The sequence below is a fragment of the Trachypithecus francoisi genome, unplaced genomic scaffold (assembly GCF_009764315.1).
Source record: "Trachypithecus francoisi isolate TF-2019V2 unplaced genomic scaffold, Tfra_2.0 Lachesis_group20, whole genome shotgun sequence".
Taxonomy (NCBI): Eukaryota; Metazoa; Chordata; class Mammalia; order Primates; family Cercopithecidae; genus Trachypithecus; species Trachypithecus francoisi.
The window spans coordinates 15,818,704-15,836,726 of NW_022681466.1; the positions used below are offsets into that span (position 1 = coordinate 15,818,704).

At 47.0% G+C, this 18,023-nt stretch overlaps 1 pseudogene across 1 annotated transcript; it reads left to right on the forward strand.

Moving 5' to 3' along the window:
* The first annotated feature begins 14,794 nt into the window (after window positions 1-14,794).
* On the forward strand, window positions 14,795-16,499 carry LOC117066879 (annotated as a pseudogene). Its single transcript, XR_004430532.1, has one exon. The product of XR_004430532.1 is annotated as a poly(rC)-binding protein 2-like (transcript).
* The last annotated feature ends 1,524 nt before the right edge of the window (window positions 16,500-18,023 follow it).

Sequence of the window (18,023 nt, forward strand, 5' to 3'; positions counted from 1 at the left end):
CCTACCACCTCAGCCTATTGAGTAGCTGGGACTACAGGCACACACCACCACATCTAGCTAACTTTTATATTTTTTGCCGAGATGAGGTTTTGTCGTGTTGCCCAGGCTGGTCTTGAACTTCTGCGCTCAAGGCATCCTCCCACCTTGGCTCCCAGTGGAGATTACAAGTGTGAGCCACTGCACCCAGCCTGTTGAGAATAATCTTTATTTAAGGCCAACTGATTGTGGATATTAACCACATCTATAAAATACCATCACAGCAACACCTAGATTAGTGCTTGATAGAATGATTGGGACCTACAGCCTAGCCAGGTTGACACATGAAACTAACCATCACACCCAACCTGGCTGCTTGCTTCACTAAGCCAGCAAGGAGGGTCTCCAGAGTGAGTTGGCCAGCAAGGAGTCTTATCAAATGTAATGAAATCAAGTGACATCTCATCCCTTTTGCCATATTCTACTGGTTAGAAGTAAGTTATGGAGCCAGGCACAGTGGCGGCGCGTGCCTATAATCCCAGCTACTTGAGAGGTGGAGGCAGGAGCAGCAAGAGTTCAGGAGTTCGAGACTAGCCTGGGCAAAACAGTGAGACCCCCATCGCTTAAAAAAAAAAAAAAGAAGAAGAAGCAAGTCATGGGTCCCACCCACAATCAAGGGAGGGGATTTCACGATGGTGGTGAATGCCACGAGGTGGGAACATTTTAGCGTCTGTCCACCACAGAAGCTAAGGTTCAGGGAGCTTAGGAAGAGGCCCAGGGTCACGGTGGTGGTAAAACTGGTGGTCTGTTAATGGCCCTGCTGGAAGAGGCCCCTGCCCTGTTCCCTGCTGGTTCCACTTCCTTATGCTGACTCCGGTGTATGCTGAGGTTCCTGACTCTCTCCCGCACTCCTCGGACAACTCAGCCTTTCCTAGGTTCCACTATCACAGGCAGGTCAGGCTTAAAGTTCACTTACTTACCTTTACTTACCTTCCTCTTGGATCCTAAAACACTTTAACTTCATTAAATCATTTATGTTGTACATTCTCTCTTTTTTTTCAACCTTACTGGACATCATTATTATTGTTTATATAGTCAGTACTTGTTTAGATTCATCTACATATCTGTACTCCTCATTTCTTTTTAGAATTACTGTTATTATTATTATTATTTTTGAGACAGAGTCTCACTCTGTCACCAGGCTGGAGTGCAGTTGACATGATCTCAGCCCACTGCAACCTCTGCCTCCCAGGTTCAAGCGATTCTCCTGCCTCAGCCTCCGGAGTGGCTGGGACTACAGGTGCATGCCACCACGCCCAGCTAATTTTTGTATTCTTAGTACAGACGGAGTTTCACCATGTTGGCCAGGATGGTCTTGATCTCTTGACCTCGTGATCCCCCTGCCTTGGCCTCCCAAAGTGCTAGGATTACAGGCGTGAGTCAACATGCCCGGCCTTAAAATTTTTTTTTTTATTGTGCTGTAATTCACCATTTTAGTCTGGGCATGGTGGCTCACATCTGTAATCCCAGCACTTTGGGAGGCCCAGGCGGGAGGATTACTTGAGGTCAGGAGTTTGAGACCAGCCTGGCCAACAAGGTGAAACCTTGTCTCTACTAAAAATACAAAAAAAAAAAAATTAGCCAGGCATAGCGGTGGGCACCTGTAATCCCAGCTACTTGGGAGACTGATGCAGTAGAATTGCTTGAACCCAGGGGCAGAGCTTGCAGTGAGCTGAGATCACACCACTGCACTCCAGCCTAGGCAACAGAGCAAGACTCCATCTCAAAATAATAATAATAATTCACCATTTCAAGTGTACAATTCAGTGGCTTTTAGTATATTGACAAGGTTGTACAACCATTACCACTATCTAATTCTGTAACATTTTTATCACCCCCAAAAGAAATCCTGTACCTATTATTCTCCATTCCTCCCTCCTCCCCCTAGCCTCTGGCAACCACAAGTGTACCTTCTCTTTCTGTGGATTTGCCTACTCTGGACATTTCACACAAATGGAATATGTAATATGTGGCCTTTTGTGTCTGAATTCTTTCACTTAATATAATGTTTTCAAAGTCCATCCATGTCATAACGTGTATCAACACTTCATTCCTCTTTATGACTGTATAATATTCCATTGTATGGATATACCACATTTTGTTTATCCATTCATCTGTTGATGGACATTGAGTTGCTTCCACTTTTTGGCTATTATGAATAATATTGCCATGAACATTTGTGTACAAATCCTCATCCCTTCTTGCATCTCAGACCTTCCATCTGGGATTCCTTTCTTTCTGCCTGAATTGCATCCTTTAGAATTTTTTTCATGAGGCACTTCTGTGAGGCTGATGGCAAACTTTTTTAGTTTTTACTTGTTTGAAAATTCACTCTTGGCTGGGTGTGGTGGCTCACCCTTGTAATTACAGCATTTTGGGAGGCCAAGGCAAGTGGATCACCTGAGGGTCAGGAGTTCGAGACCAGACTGATCAACATGGTAAAACTCCGTCTCTTCTAAAAATACAAAAATTAGCTGGGTGTGGTGGCGGGCGCCTGTAATCCCAGCTACTCAGGAGGCTGGGGCAGCAGAATCACTTGAATCCGGGAGGCAGAGGTTACAGTGAGCTGAGATCGCATCATTACACTCCAGCCTGGGCAACAGAGAGAGACTCCATCCCCACTCCCCCCAAAAAAAAAGAAAAGAAAAGAAAATTCACTCTTGAATTCCAGGTTGGAAGTTATTTTCTTTCAGTATGTTCAAGATATCATTCTACTGGCTTATGGCTTCCATTATTGCTGTTGAGAAGGCTGCTCTTAAGATTTTCTTTCTAGGGCTGGGCACAGTGGCTCACGCCTGTAATCCCAGCACTTTGAGAGGCTGACGTGGGTGGATCACGAGGTCAGGAGATTGAGACCATCCTGGCTAACATGGTGAAACCCCGTCTCTACTAAAAATACAAAATTAGCCGGGTGTGGTGGTGCATGCTGGTAGTCCCAGCTACTCGGGAGGCTGAGGCAGGAGAATGGCGTGAACCTGGGAGGCAGAGCTTGCAGTGAGCTGAGATCGCACCACTGCACTCCAGTCTGGGCAACAGAGCGAGACTCCGTCTCAAAAAAAAAAAGATTTTCTTTCCATATTCAGGCCGGGTGCAGTGGCTCACGCCACCTAGCACTTTGGGAGGCCGTGGTGGGTGGATCACTTGAGGTCAGGAGTCAAGACCAGCCTGGCCAACATGGTGAAACCCTGTCTCTACTAAAAATACAAAAATTAGCTGGGTGTGGTGGTGGGCACCTGTAATCCCAGCTACTTGGGAGGATGAGAAAGGAGAATCTCTTGAACCCTGAAAGCGGAGGTTGCAGTGAGCTGAGATCGCGCCACTGCACTCCAACCGGGGTGATGGAGTGAGACTCTGTCTCAAAATAAAAATTTTTTTCTTTCTATATTCAGAATTCTGACATTTCATTGTGATGTATCTGCATGTGGATTCTATTTTATTTATCCTGCTTAGAATTCTTCATGCTTCCAGAACTTGTGGTCTGATGCCCCATCAGAACTGGGAAATTCTCAGCCATTATCTTTTCAAATCTTCCCCTTGCCACATTCTCTTGTTCTTTCCTTTAAAAAAAAAAAAAAAAAGGGATTTTAAATAAAATAAAATGGGGTCTTGCTGTATTGCCCAGGCTGGGTTCAAAATCCTGGCTCGAGCAATACTCACATAGAGGGATTAAAGGTATGCATGCACCACCACGCCTGGCTTCTTTTTCTTTTTTTTCCTTCTAGAATTCTGATCAAACGATGTTAGACTCTTTCACTGTATCCTCCTTGTGTCTTAAACTCTTCTCTTTTTGTCCCTTTTCTGCATTCTGGGTAATTTCTTCTGCTCTATCTTCCAGTGCCTCTCTGGGATCCCACTTTCCTTTAAGTTTTGGCCTGGACATTCATCTCTCTTGTCAGATATCTGTAATATTGCTAAGGACACTTTTTTTTTTTTTTTTTTTTTTTTTTTGAGACGGAGTCTCACTGTCTCGCCGAGGCTGGAGTGCAGTGGCCAGATCTCAGCTCACTGCAAGCTCCGCCTCCCGGGTTCACGCCATTCTCCTGCCTCAGCCTCCCGAGTAGCTGGGACTACAGGCGCCCGCCACCTCACCCGGCTAGTTTTTTGTATTTTTTAGTAGAGACGGGGTTTCACAGTGTTAGCCAGGATGGTCTTGATCTCCTGACCTCGTGATCCGCCCATCTCGGCCTCCCAAAGTGCTGGGATTACAGGCTTGAGCCACCGCGCCCGGCCTAAGGACACATTTTTAAAAAAACTTTTATCCAAGCCAGGCGCAGTGGCTCACGCCTGTAATCCCAGCACTTTGGGAGGCTGAGGCGGGTAGATCACGAGGTCAGGAGATCGAGACCATCCTGGCTAACATGGTGAAACCCCGTCTCTACTAAAAATACAAGAATTAGCCGGGCGTGGTGGTGAGCACCTGTAGTCCCAGCTATTTGGGAGGCTGAGATAGGAGAATGGTGTGAACCTGGGAGGTGGAACTTGCAGTGAGTCAAGTTCCTGCCACTGCACTCCAGCTTGGGCAACAGAGAGAGACTCCATCTAAAAAAAAAAAAAAAACACCTTTATTCAGCTTTTGCATTTGTTTTCAATGGGAAGGTTGGTCTGACTAACTTAGCCTATCATTACAGGATATGGAAGTCCTACCATCCTCCTCACTGCCTGTTTCATGTATGTTCTCCTTTCCCTGATAATCCAAATTGGAGCCATTCCCCAGGGACTGTCTCCAAGCCCATCTCTTCCATCAGCCCTTCCCTGTCCTGTCCCTATTGAGCTTTCCTGCCCCTAGAACTAGAACTGATTGTCCCCCACTCAGTGGCAGCACGTGGGGACCTCTCTTGGATTGTTCACTTATCAGATAACTTAGGAATTGATGTATTGTCTTCCATAGTAGATGATCAGCTCCGTAGGTGATCAGGGAAGGCAGGAATAGCTCTCAACAGTAGCTCAAAATCATAGCAAATAAGAAGGGTTGGTGGAGATAAGGGAGATTTGAGTTCAGTAAGTTTGAAGCAGTTTCTGGTGTCTGACCAGGGATTTGATGGTGCAGGTTAAGACTCTCTGTCCCCAACGGCTTCATTAAACCCCTATTGGCCCCAAAGGACCTTCTTCCTCAAGCTGGAGGCTGCTGGGAGAGGGAGCTTGGGTCTGGAAACCCCAGGTCAAACAGCTCCAGGGGGCAGTAGAGGCTTGAAGGTGACTGCATTGCCCTGGCAGGAGGGTAGATGGCAGTGCACGCATTCCCATTGCAGCCCTAGGCCGCGTTCATGCACTTGGGGGTCGAACCAGAATCGAACAGAACTAGGCTTAGACCAATGTGTCTGCTCCAAGCTGGACCTCTTTCGGTCCCCAAGACCCAAAACAAGATATGATGAACGACCTCTCTTCCAACCTGTCCTGTCTCCCCTTAGGTCCCGTGCTATGGCGGTACCCCACTGAATTCCAGTTTCTGGATCAGAGAAATCCTTTCAATCCACTCTCCTAATCATTCTCAGTTTTAAAAAAAATTGTTTTAATATATGATAATGAGTGTCAAAGTATTAAAAAAAGAGAAAGAGGACAGACTTGCCTTACTGTGGTGCGACCTCTGCTCTCTACAGCCCCAGCCTCAGGTGATCCTCCCACCTCAGGTTCCCTTGTAGCTGGGACTACAGGTGCTATACCACCACCCTCAGCTAATATTTTGTTTTTTTTTGTAGAGACAGGGTTCACTGTGTTGCCCAGGCTGGTCTCAAACTCCTGGACTCAAGTGATCCACCCTCCTCGGCTTCCCAAAGAGCTGGGATTACAGGCTTGAGCCACTTGGCCTGGCTGAAATTCTAATATATAACGCAGGGGTTTGTTCAGTTAAGTGGAAAAAGAATAAAAACGATTTTCCCAAAGCTGGATTTCCAAAAGGAAGAAAATAAAAGTAGAGCTTTATCTTATACCATATGCAAAAATAAACTCCAGATGGATCAAAAATTTAAATGTAAAAACTAAATGCATAAAATCTAATGAAAATCTAGAAGCTCGCATGTACAACGTACAAGAGTGGGAAAATATTAACCAAGATTGAAAATCCAGAAGCTACAACAGGAAAAAAAAGGGGGGGTATAAATATTTCACTGTATAAAAGTTAAAACATTTTGGGGGTGGAAAAACAGAACATAAATACAGGCATTAGGAAAATGTTCTTTTAAAAAGGAAAATAGTAGATTTAGAAAAAAGTTGTAATGCAGGTGGCAAGCCAAGGGTTAACAGCTGTACTATACGGAAAGATCTTACAAATTAACAAGAAAAAGACAAACACTTCACAGAACAATGGTGAAGTCATGGATAGAGGACTCATGGAAAAACAATTTTTTTTTTTTTCTGAGACGGAGTCTTGCTCTGTCGCCCAGGCTGGAGTGCAGTGGCTGGATCTCGGCTCACTGCAAGCTCCGCCTCCCAGGTTTACGCCATTCTCCTGCCTCAGCCTCCTGAGTAGCTGGGACTACAGGCGTCCGTCACCTCGCCCGGCTAGTTTTTTGCACTTTTTAGTAGAGACGGGGTTTCACTGTGTTAGCCAGGATGGTCTCGATCTCCTGACCTCGTGATCCGCCCGTCTCGGCCTCCCAAAGTGCTGGGATTACAGGCTTGAGCCACCGCGCCTGGCCGGAAAAACAATTATTAAAAAAGACTCAGGCCGGGAGCTGTGGCTCACGCCTGTAATCCCAGCACTTTGGGAAGCCAAGGCAGGCAGAGCATGAGATCCAGACCATCCTGGCTAACACAGTGAAATCCCTTCTCTACTAAAAATACAAAAAATTAGCCAGGCGTGGGGGCATGTGCCTGTAATCCCAGCTACTCGGGAGGCTGAGGCAGGGGAATCACTTCAATCCAGAAGGCGGAGGTTGGAGTGAGCTGAGATTGCGCCACTGCACTACAGCCTGAGCAACAGAGACTCCATCTCAAACAACAACAACAACAACAGCAAAGAAACACACACACACATCTACTGTTTAACTGAGCGATCTTACTCTTAGAAATCTATCCCATGGAAATAAAACCACCCATCCATAGGGATAGGTGTACAGTATAAGGATGCTCAGTATAGGATCAGTTAGTTGCAAAACACTGAAAACAGTAAATGCCCATCAGCAAATGGTTGAATAAATGGTTAACAGCCATTCAGTGAAATATTATGCAGTCTTTAAAAAGGGAACTGAGGGCCAGGCACAGTGGCTCACACCTGTAATCCCAGCACTTTGGGAGGCCGAGGCAGGCAGATCACCTGAGGTCAGGAGTTTGAGACCAGCCTAGCCAATATGGTAAAACCCTGTCTCTACTAAAAATACAAAAATTAGCTGGGCGTGGTGGCACGCACCTGTAGTCCCAGCTACTCGGGAGGCTGAGGCAGGAGAATTGCTTGAACCCGGGAGGTGGAGGTTGCAGTGAGCTGAGATCGCACCACTGCACTCCGGCCTGGGCCACAGAGTGAGACTCCGTCTCAAAAACAAACAAAACAAAACAAAACAAAAAAGAAGGCAGCTGTAGAGCTTTATCAATTGTCTTGGAGGAATATTAAGGAGGTATTGTTGAGAAAGAAAAGCAAGAGGCAAAAAGTGTGAATAATGTGATCCTGTTTTTTGAAAACTAACAACAAATCTCCTATATTTCATGTACATACATATGTGTGTACGTATATGATTATATGAGCATTAAAAAAAGGAATGGATACAAACTGGGTAGTGGACACAGGTTACCTGGTAGGGAGAGAAGGAGAGGAAAAAAAGTTTAAAAACAAGATTAGGCCAGGCGCAGTGGCTCATTTCTGTAATCCTAGCACTTTGGGAGGCCGAGGTGGGAGGATCACGAGGTCAAGAGATCGAGACCATCCTGGCCAACATGGTGAAAGCCCGTCTCTACTGAAAATACAAGAATTGGCTGGGCGTGGTGGCGCATGCCTGTAGTCCCAGCTACTCAGGAGGCTGAGTCAGGAGAATCACTTGAACCTGGGAGTCAGAGGTTGCAGTGAGCCAAGATCATGCCACTGCACTCCAGCCTGGTGACAGAGAGAGACTCTGTCTCAAAAAAAAAAAAAAAAGAAGAAGAAGAGAAGAAGACTAGGTTTGGTGTGGTGGCTCATGCCTGTGATCCTAGCATTTTGGAAGGCCAAGGTGGGCAGACTGCTTGAGCCCAGGAGTTTGAGACAAGCCTGGGCAACATGGTGAAACCCTGTCTCTACAAAAAATAAAAATAAAAAATTTAGCCGAGCATGGTGTCGTGTGCTTGTAGTTCCAGCTACTCAGGAGGCTGAGGTGGGAGGATCACTTGAGCCCAGGAGTTTGAAATTGCAGTGAGCCATGATCGTGTCACTGCACTCCAGCCTGGGTGACAGAGGAAGACCTTGTCTTTAAAACAAATGAACAAAACATTGCTTTAAAAAGTTTGGAAGAGGTCGGACTCAGTGGCTCATGCCTGTAATCCCAGCACTTTGGGAGGCCAAGGTGGGCGGATCACGAGGTCAGGAGATCGAGACCATGGTGAAACCCCATCTCTACTAAAAACACAAACTATTAGCCGGGCGCAGTGGTGGGCGCCTGTAGTCCCAGCTACTGGGGAGGCTGAGGCAGGAGAATGGCGTGAACCTGGGAGGCGGAGCTTGCAGTGAGCCAAGATCATGCCACTGCACTCCAGCCTGGGTGACAGAGCAAGACTCCGGCTCAAAAATAAATAAATTTTAAAAAAATAAAAAGTTTGGAAGATAGAATAACACTTACTCTGTTTGGGTAAAATGGTTTGTGCTGATATGTAGAAAAATCGTTTTAAAAGAATAAAATAGTGAAAAATCTAGTTCAGACCTTCATCACCTCTTATCAGTCTTCCCCTGTCAAGGAGAGTCAGACCTCAGTCCACACTGAACCCCTTACAAACTCTTCTCTATCCCTACACCAGACCCACAGACATTGAGGATCATATCTAAATCAGGTCTGTTCCCCCAAAGTCTGAATGGTGCCAAGTGTCCAGGGCCAATCTGTGCTGAAATATTCAGTACGTCTCTTGAGGTGATTGCTTCATCTCTCAGCCTGGAGAATCTGCAGAGGGAAGGTGGATGCCACAGCTCCTTGCCTCATAGAAATACTTTTTTTCGGGCCAGGCGCGGTGGCTCAAGCCTGTAATCCCAGCACTTTGGGAGGCCGAGACGGGCGGATCACGAGGTCAGGAGATCGAGACCATCCTGGCTAATACGGTGAAACCCTGTCTCTACTTAAAAATACAAAAAACTAGCCGGGCGGCGAGGCGGGCGCCTGTAGTCCCAGCTACTCGGGAGGCTGAGGCAGGAGAATGGCGTAAACCCGGGAGGCGGAGCTTGCAGTGAGCTGAGATCCGGCCACTGCACTCCAGCCTGGGTGGCAGAGCAAGACTCCGTCTCAAAAAAAAAAAAAAAAAAAAAAAAGAAATACTTTTTTTCTTTTTTTTTCTTGAGACAGGCTCTTGCTCTGTTGCCCAGACTGGAGTGCAGCGGTGTGATCACGGCTTGCTCATTGCAGCCTTGACCTCCCAGTCTCAAGTGATCCTCCTACCTCAACCTCCTGAGTAGCCAGGGTTACAGGCACATGTCACCACCATGCCCAGATAATTTTTTTTCTTTTTTTTTTTTTTTGAGACGGAGTCTCACTCTGTCACCCCAGGCTGGAGTGCAATGGTGCAGTAATCTAGGCTCACTGCAATCTCTGCCTCCCGGGTTCAAGCAATTCTCCTGCCTCAGCCTCCCGAGTAGCTGGGACTACAGGCACGTGCCACCACATCTCACTAATTTTTGTATTTTTAGTAGAGACAGGGTTTCACTATGTTGACCAGGCTGGTCTCAAACCCCTGACCTCATGATCTGCCTACCTCAGCCTCCCAAAGTGCTGGGATTACAGGCGTGAGCCACCGCGCCTTGCCTCATAGAAATTCTTAAAGCTATCTGCCTCAAATGTTCATGGGCATTAGAATCATGGTTTGAGAGATGAGGATGGCATTCTGACTGGCAGGACTGGAGTGGAGCCTAATAATCAGCGTTATTTTTCAAACATTCCCATGTTATTCCGCTACCACTTTGAGAATCTCTTTTAAACACAGAACCACATAGACAGTTGATTTTTTCATATCCATTTAAACTCAGAGACATCTCAGATTTACCAAAACGCGTTTTTTTTTTTTTTTTTTTTTTAGAGACAGGGTCTTGCCCTGTCACCCAGGTTGGAGTACAGTGTCATGATCATAGCTCACTGCTGCCTCCAACTCCTGGGCTCAAGTGATCCCCCTCCCTCAGCATCTCTAGTAACTGGGACCACGACCACAGTTGTGTGCCCCCATGCCTGGCTAATTTTTTTTTTTTTTTTTTTTTTTGAGATGGAGTCTCACTCTGTCTCCCAGGCTGGAGTGCAGTGGCACGATCTTGGCTCACTGCAACCTCCACCTCCCAGGTTCAAGCGATTCTCCTGCCTCAGCCTCCCGAGTAGCTAGGACTACAGGCATGTGCCTCCACATCCAGCTAAATTTTTGTATTTTTAGTAGAGACGAGGTTTCACTGTGTTAGCCAAGCTGGTCTCGATCTCCTGACCTCATGATCTGCCTGCCTCATCATCCCAAAATGCTGAGATTACAGGCGTGAGCCACCGCACCCAGCCTAATTTTTTTTTGAGATAGGATCTCACTCTGTTACCCAGGCTGGAGGGCAATGGCTTGAACATGGTTCACTGCAGCCTCGACCTCCTGGTCTGAAGTGATTCTCCTATCTCAGCCTCCTCAGTAGCTGAAACCAATGGGGTGCATGCCACCTTATCCAACTAATTTTTAAAGGACAAAAAAATTCACCACTGGCCAGGCAGGACCCCCCATGGTGGGTAGCCAGTCTGCTAAACTGTCTTAGAGGATGTTCTTTAGCACATTCCTTCTTTTACTTGTCAAATATTTATCATGTGCCTAGTCTGAATCAGCCCTGCTCTAGATCACATTGCTTGAGACAATTTTTGAGACAGTGAGATCCTGTCTCAAAAAAAAAAAAAAAAAAAAATTAGCCGAGCATGTTGGCACACAATTATAGTCCCAGTTACTAGATAGGCTGAGGCAGGAGGATCACTTGAGCACAGGAATTCAGGGCAGGAGTGAGCTAGATGTAGAGCCAGCGTCTCCACAAAAAGCAACTCTCCTGCCTTGCTTTCCCAAAGTGCTGGGATTACAGTTGTGAGCCACCATACCCAGTTAACTTTTTAAATTTTTTTGTAGAGAGGAGGGTCTCAACATTTTGCCCAGGCTGGTCTTGAACTCCTGGCCTCAGGCGACCCTTGCCTCAGCATCCCAAAGTGCTGGGATTAAAGGTGTGAGCCACCATGCCTGGCCAAAATGCAATTCCTGAAACCCTATCAAATTTTTCCACCACCCACTCAACCTTACCAATCTCAGTAAATGACTCCAAATCCAGCCTGGTTCCTCACACCTGGAACCTGGAAGTCATTCTTAATTCTACCCTTTTCCTCATTCTCAACATCTAATCCATTATCTTCTTGCCAAGTTGTCTGCAAAATATACTTTAAACTTCCCTTCTATTTATGTTGCCACCTTCCATCACGTCTCATGGAAATTACCGTAACAGAATCTTCTCTGGTCTCCCCACTTCCATTCTTGCCACCTTACACTCCATACTCCACACACAGGCAGTGGTGAGTCTCTTGAAAATGTAAATAAGATCAAATTGCTTCTTTTCTATAAATCTGTCAAAGCTCTCTTTTTTTTTTTTTTTTTTTTTTTTGAGATGGAGTCTTGCTCTGTCATCCAGACCGGAGTACAGTGGCATGATCTTGGCTCACTACAACCTCCACCTCCTGGGTTCAAGTGATTTTCCTGCCTCAGCCTCCCAAGTAGTTGGGATTACAGGCACGCACCACCACACCCAGCTAATTTTTTTTTATTTTTAGTAGAGATAAAGTTTCACCATGTTGGCCAGGCTGGTCTTGAACTCCTAACCTCAAGTGATCCACCCGCCTCAGCCTCCAAAAGTGCTGGGATTACAGGTGTGAGCCACTGGGCCTGGCTAGCTCTAACTCCTTATGGTTACTTCAAGGCCCTCCTCAGTGAGCTGGCCCCTGCCTCCCTTTCCACTTCACCTCAAGAAATTCTCCCCTTGGCCGGGCGTGGTGGCTCAAGCCTGTAATCCCAGCACTTTGGGAGGCCGAGATGGGCGGATCACGAGGTCAGGAGATCGAGACCATCCTGGCTAACACGGTGAAACCTCGTCTCTACTAAAAATACAAAAAAAAAAACTAGCCGGGCGAGGTGGCGGGCGCCTGTAGTCCCAGCTACTCCGGAGGCTGAGGCAGGAGAATGGCATAAACCCAGGAGGCGGAGCTTGCAGTGAGCTGAGATCCGGCCACTGCACTCCAGACCGGGCGACAGAGCAAGACTCCGTCTCAAAAAAAAAAAAAAAAAAAGAAATTCTCCCCCTGCCCCTTCTTGCTGTGCCTCTAACCAGGACTGGCAACGTAATATGTGGGGCCCAGTGAAAAAGAAGTTGTGGGACCCTCCATCAAAAATTATTAAGAATTATGGGCCGGGCGCGTTGGCTCAAGCCTGTAATCCCAGCACTTTGGGAGGCCGAGACGGGTGGATCACGAGGTCAGGAGATCGAGACCATCCTGGTCTACACGGCGAAACCCCGTCTCTACTAAAAAAATACAAAAAACTAGCCGGGCGAGATGGCGGGCGCCTGTAGTCCCAGCTACTCGGGAGGCTGAGGCAGGAGAATGGCGTAAACCCAGGAGGCGGAGCTTGCAGTGAGCCGAGATCGCGCCACTGCACTCCAGCCTGGGCGACAGAGCTAGACTCCGTCTCAAAAAAAAAAAAAAAAAAAAAAGAATTATGGGCCGGGCGCGGTGGCTCAAGCCTGTAATCCCAGCACTTTGGGAGGCCGAGACGGGCGGATCATGAGGTCAGGAGATCGAGACCATCCTGGCTAACACGGTGAAACCCCGTCTCTACTTAAAAAAATACAAAAAAACTAGCCGGGCGACGAGGCGGGCGCCTGTAGTCCCAGCTACTCGGGAGGCTGAGGCAGGAGAATGGCGTAAACCCGGGAGGCGAAGCTTGCAGTGAGCTGAGATCCGGCCACTGCACTCCAGCCTGGGTGGCAGAGCAAGACTCCGTCTCAAAAAAAAAAAAAAAAAGAATTATGGTGGGCACGGGGGCTCACACCTGCAAGTCCCAGCACTGGAATGCCGAGGTGGGTGGATCACTTGAGGTTAGGAGTTTGAGACCAGGTTGGCCAACATGGTGAAACTCCATCTCTACTAAAAATACGAAAATTAGCCGGATGTGGCAGTGTGTGCCTGTAGTCCCAGCTACTTGGGAAGCTGAGGTGGGAGAATTGCTTGAACTCAGGAGGCAGAGGTTACAATGAGCCAAGATCACACCACTGTACTCCACCCTGAGCAACAGAGCGAGACTCTGTCTCAAAAAAAAAAAAAAAAAAAAAAAAAACTAAGAATTTCTAGATGTCTGTGCCAGAGCATGAAACCAAGCGAGGGGCTCTTCTGAGTGTGGAGCCTGTACAAGTGGCTCTGCCTCTCACCTGGCCTGGGCCCCACCTCTGTCTGGAACACTGTGCCCCAGTTTATAACATCGAGCTCTTGGCTCAAATGTCACCTGGTCCAGAGGTCTCTCCTGACCGCTGCTTAATTTAAAGCAGCCTCATACAGTTCCTCTGTGTCACATCACCCCATGCTATCTTCTTAGCACCTCACCCTGCTTGAAATGATCTCATTTATTTACTCATATATTGTCTGTCTCCTTACCTGCTCCCCCAGCCAGAACACAAACTCCATGAGAACAAGAACCTTTCCCACCAGGCTCACCTCTGGCGTCTTCAGCATTTAGAGCAGGGCTGATTCGGACTAGGCACATGATAAAATTTGATGAATAAAGGAAGGAATGTGCTAAAGAATGTACTCCAAGACACCAGTCTAGCATATTGGCTACCTACCACAGGGTGTCCTGTATGGCCAGTGGTGAATTTTTTTTTTTTTTTCCTTTGAAAAATGCTCCTGGCCGGGTGCAGTGGCTCACGCCTGTAATCCCAGCACTTTGGGAAGCCGAGGTGGGTGGATCATTTGAGTTTAGGAGTTCTGGGCCAGCCTGGCCAGCATGGGGAAACCCTGTCTCTACTAAAAATACAAAAATTAGCCAGGCATGGTGGCGCATGCCTGTAATCCCAGCTACTCAGGAGGCTGAGGCAGGAGAATCATTAGAACCCAGGAGGCAGAGGTTTCAGTGAGACAAAGGTTTCAGTGAGCCAAGATCGCACCACTGCACTCCAGCCTGGGTGACAGAGTGAGACTACATCAAACAAAGCAAAACAACAACAACAATGGATTATAAAATCAGGAAAAAAAATCTACGAATCCACAGTGATATTCTAAAATGGTAGGCGGCAAGGAGAGAAAGTTCTTCTTTATAGCATTCCTACTAATAATTGTAGAAGAAATAATAGAATTAAAGAATCATGATTTTGTAACCATTGTTTGTAATCAACAATTCAGGCAAGGACTATCAGTGGATAATAAAACCTTCGTAATCCCAGAACATTGGGAGTTCAAGGCAGGAGGATCACTTGAATCTAGGAGTTTGAGACCAGCCCAGGCAACCTAGTGAGACCCTGTCTCTACAAAAAATAAAAATAAAAGCCCAGACCAGCAAAGGCAGCAGCCGGAGCAGCCGCAGCCTGCGCCCTCTCCCCCTCTGCCCTCCACCAGCCCTGGGGTCTCTTTCCCCTTTCCTCCTCCTCCTCCTCCTCCACCCCCCACTCCCTCCTCTGCCCGTCCGGGGGGCCCCCCACCTTCCCGCCCGCCCCTATTGTTCTGCCCCCGGCCTCCCCGCCCTTCCGCTTCCCGCCCGCTCCCCTTTTCCCCTCAGTCGCCTCACGCTTGCAGTTTTTGGTTTTCACCCCCTACCAGTGACCAAAGACTTGACCACTCAAAGTCCAGCACCCCAGAACACTGCTCGACATGGACACCGGTGTGATTGAAGGTGGATTAAATGTCACTCTCACCATCCGGCTACTTATGCATGGAAAGGAAGTTGGCAGTATCATTGGAAAGAAAGGAGAATCAGTTAAGAAGATGCGCGAGGAGAGGGGTGCACGTTATCAACATCTCAGAAGGGAATTGTCCTGAGAGAATTATCACTTTGGCTGGACCCACTAATGCCATCTTCAAAGCCTTTGCTATGATCATTGACAAACTGGAAGAGGACATAAGCAGCTCTATGACCAATAGTACAGCTGCCAGTAGACCCCCAGTCACCCTGAGGCTGGTGGTCCCTGCTAGTCAGTGAGGCTCTCTCATTGGAAAACGTGGTTGCAAGATCAAGGAAATACGAGAGAGTACAGGGGCTCAGGTCCAGGTGGCGGGGGATATGCTACCCAACTCAACTGAGCAGGCCATCACTATTGCTGGCATTCCACAATCCATCATTGAGTGTGTCAAATAGATCTGCGTGGTCATGTTGGAGTCCCCGCCAAAGGGTGTGACCATCCCGTATGGGCCCAAGCCGTCCAGCTCTCCGGTCATCTTTGCAGGTGGTCAGGACAGGTACAGCACAGGCAGCGACAGTGCGAGCTTTCCTCACACCACCCCGTCCATGTGTCTCAACCCTGACCTGGAGGGACCACCTCTAGAGGCCTATACCATTCAAGGACAGTATGCCATTCCACAGCCAGATTTGACCAAGCTGCACCAGTTGGCAATGCAACAGTTTCATTTTCCCCATGACGCATGGCAACACCGGATTCAGTGCAGGTTTGGATACATCTGCGCAGACAACTTCTCATGAACTCACCATTCCAAACGATTTGATTGGCTGCATAACTGGGCGTCAAGGTGCCAAAATCAATGAGATTCGTCAGATGTCTGGGGCGCAGATCAAAATTGCGAACCCAGTGGAAGGATCTACTGATAGGCAGGTTACCATCACTGGATCTGCTGCCAGCATTAGCCTGGCTCAATATCTAATCAATGTCAGGCTTTCCTCGGAGACGGGTGGCATGGGGAGCAGCTAGAACAATGCAGATTCATCCATAATCCCTTTCTGCTGTTCACCACCACCCATGATCCATCTGTGTAGTTTCTGAACAGTCAGCGATTCCAGGTTTTAAATAGTTTGTAAATTTTCAGTTTCTACATATTTTATCATCCACTCGTGAATTTTTAATTAAAGCATTTTAATTCCTTTCTCTGTTCAGCTGTTGATACTGAGATCCATATTTAGTTTTATAAGCTTCTTCTTGTTTTTTCTTTCTGTTGTTGTTGGTTTTTTGTTTTGTTTTTTTGGCTCATGAATTTTTCTGTTTGTCATGGAAATGTAAGAGTGGAATATTAATACATTTCAGTTTAGTTCTGTAATGTCAGGAATTTTTCAAAAAAATTAAAAGATGGACTGGAGCTTTTTCTTTGTGAATAGAAAAATAAAAAATAAATAAATAAAAATTGGCTTTGCATGGTGGCAGGCACCTATAATCCTAGTTACTTGGGAGGCTGAAGTGGGAGGATTGCCTGAGACCAGGAGTTCAAGGCTACAGTGAACTATGATGGTGCCACTGCACTCTAGCCTGGGCAACAGAGTGAAACCCTGTCTTTAAAACAAGTAATTGACGGGGTATGGTGGCTCACGACTGTAATCCCAGCATTTTGGGAGGCCAAGAAAGGCAGATCATTTGAGATCAGGAGTTCGAGAGCAGCCTGACCAACATGTCTCTACTAAAAATACCAAAAATACCATAAAATTAGCTGGGCATGGTGACGCATGCCTGTAGTCCCACCTACTCGGGAGGCTGAAGCAGGAGAATCGCTTGAACCTGGGAGGCGGAGGTTGCAGTGAGCCGAGATTACACCACTGCACTCTAGCCTGGGAGACAGAGTGAGACTCCATCTCAAAAACAGTAAATAAATAAAACAATCAAAACTCCATAAAAACCGTTGAAAAATAAGATATTCACATGGTCTCAAAGTATCATCTTTTACAAGGGAGCAGTCTGGCTGACAAGACAGTAACCAATAAATGAAACTCGACATCACTAATAATGAGGACAGTTGATACCATGTGCCTCCTCATGTTGTGCTCTAAGAAGAACACAGCACCACCTAATTAGTATTCTTGCAAAATGTTTCAACTGAATCTAGTCATTCTCCTAGCCTCAACCTCCCAGGCTCAAATGATCCTCCCACTTCAGTCTCTCAAATAGCTGGGACTACAGGTGCATGCCACTACACCCGGCTAATTTATTTTATTTTTTTTAGAGACAGGGTCTTACTATGTTGCCCACATTGGTCTTGATTTTCTTTTTTCTTTAGAGACAGGGTCTTGCTCTGTCTCCCAGGCTGGAGGAGTGCTATGGTGGGATCATAGCTTACTGCAACTTCGAACTCCTGGGCTCAAGTGATCCTCCGGCCTCAGTCTCCCGAAGTGCTGGGATTAGAGGTGTGAGCCACTGCACCTAGCTGACAGGTGCTTTTTGTGACAGATGTTGAGTTTGAAATCCAGGTTTACCTGATGGCAATGTCTTTTCCTCTTCATCTTTGTGTCTTCTGTAGCACCTCAACCATAACACTCAATATATATTTGTTTTTAAGGGATAGGGTCTCACTATGTTGCCCAAACTGGAGTGCAGTGGCTATTCACAGGCATGATCATCTCACACTACAGTCTCAAACTCCTAGGCTTAAGCTATCCTCCTCCTTCAGTCTCCCCAGTAGCTGGGATACAGGCATGCTCCACCATGCCCATTTATTTTATTTTGTTTATTTATTTATTTTGAGATGGAGTCTCGCTCTGTTGCTCAGGCTGCAGTGCAATGGCACAATCTCTGCTCATGGCAACCTCTGCCTCCCAGGTTCAAGCAATCCTCCTGTCCCAGCCCCCCTAGTAGGTGGGATTACAGGCATCTGCCACCACGCCCAGCTAATTTTTGTATTTTTAGTAGACAGGGTTTT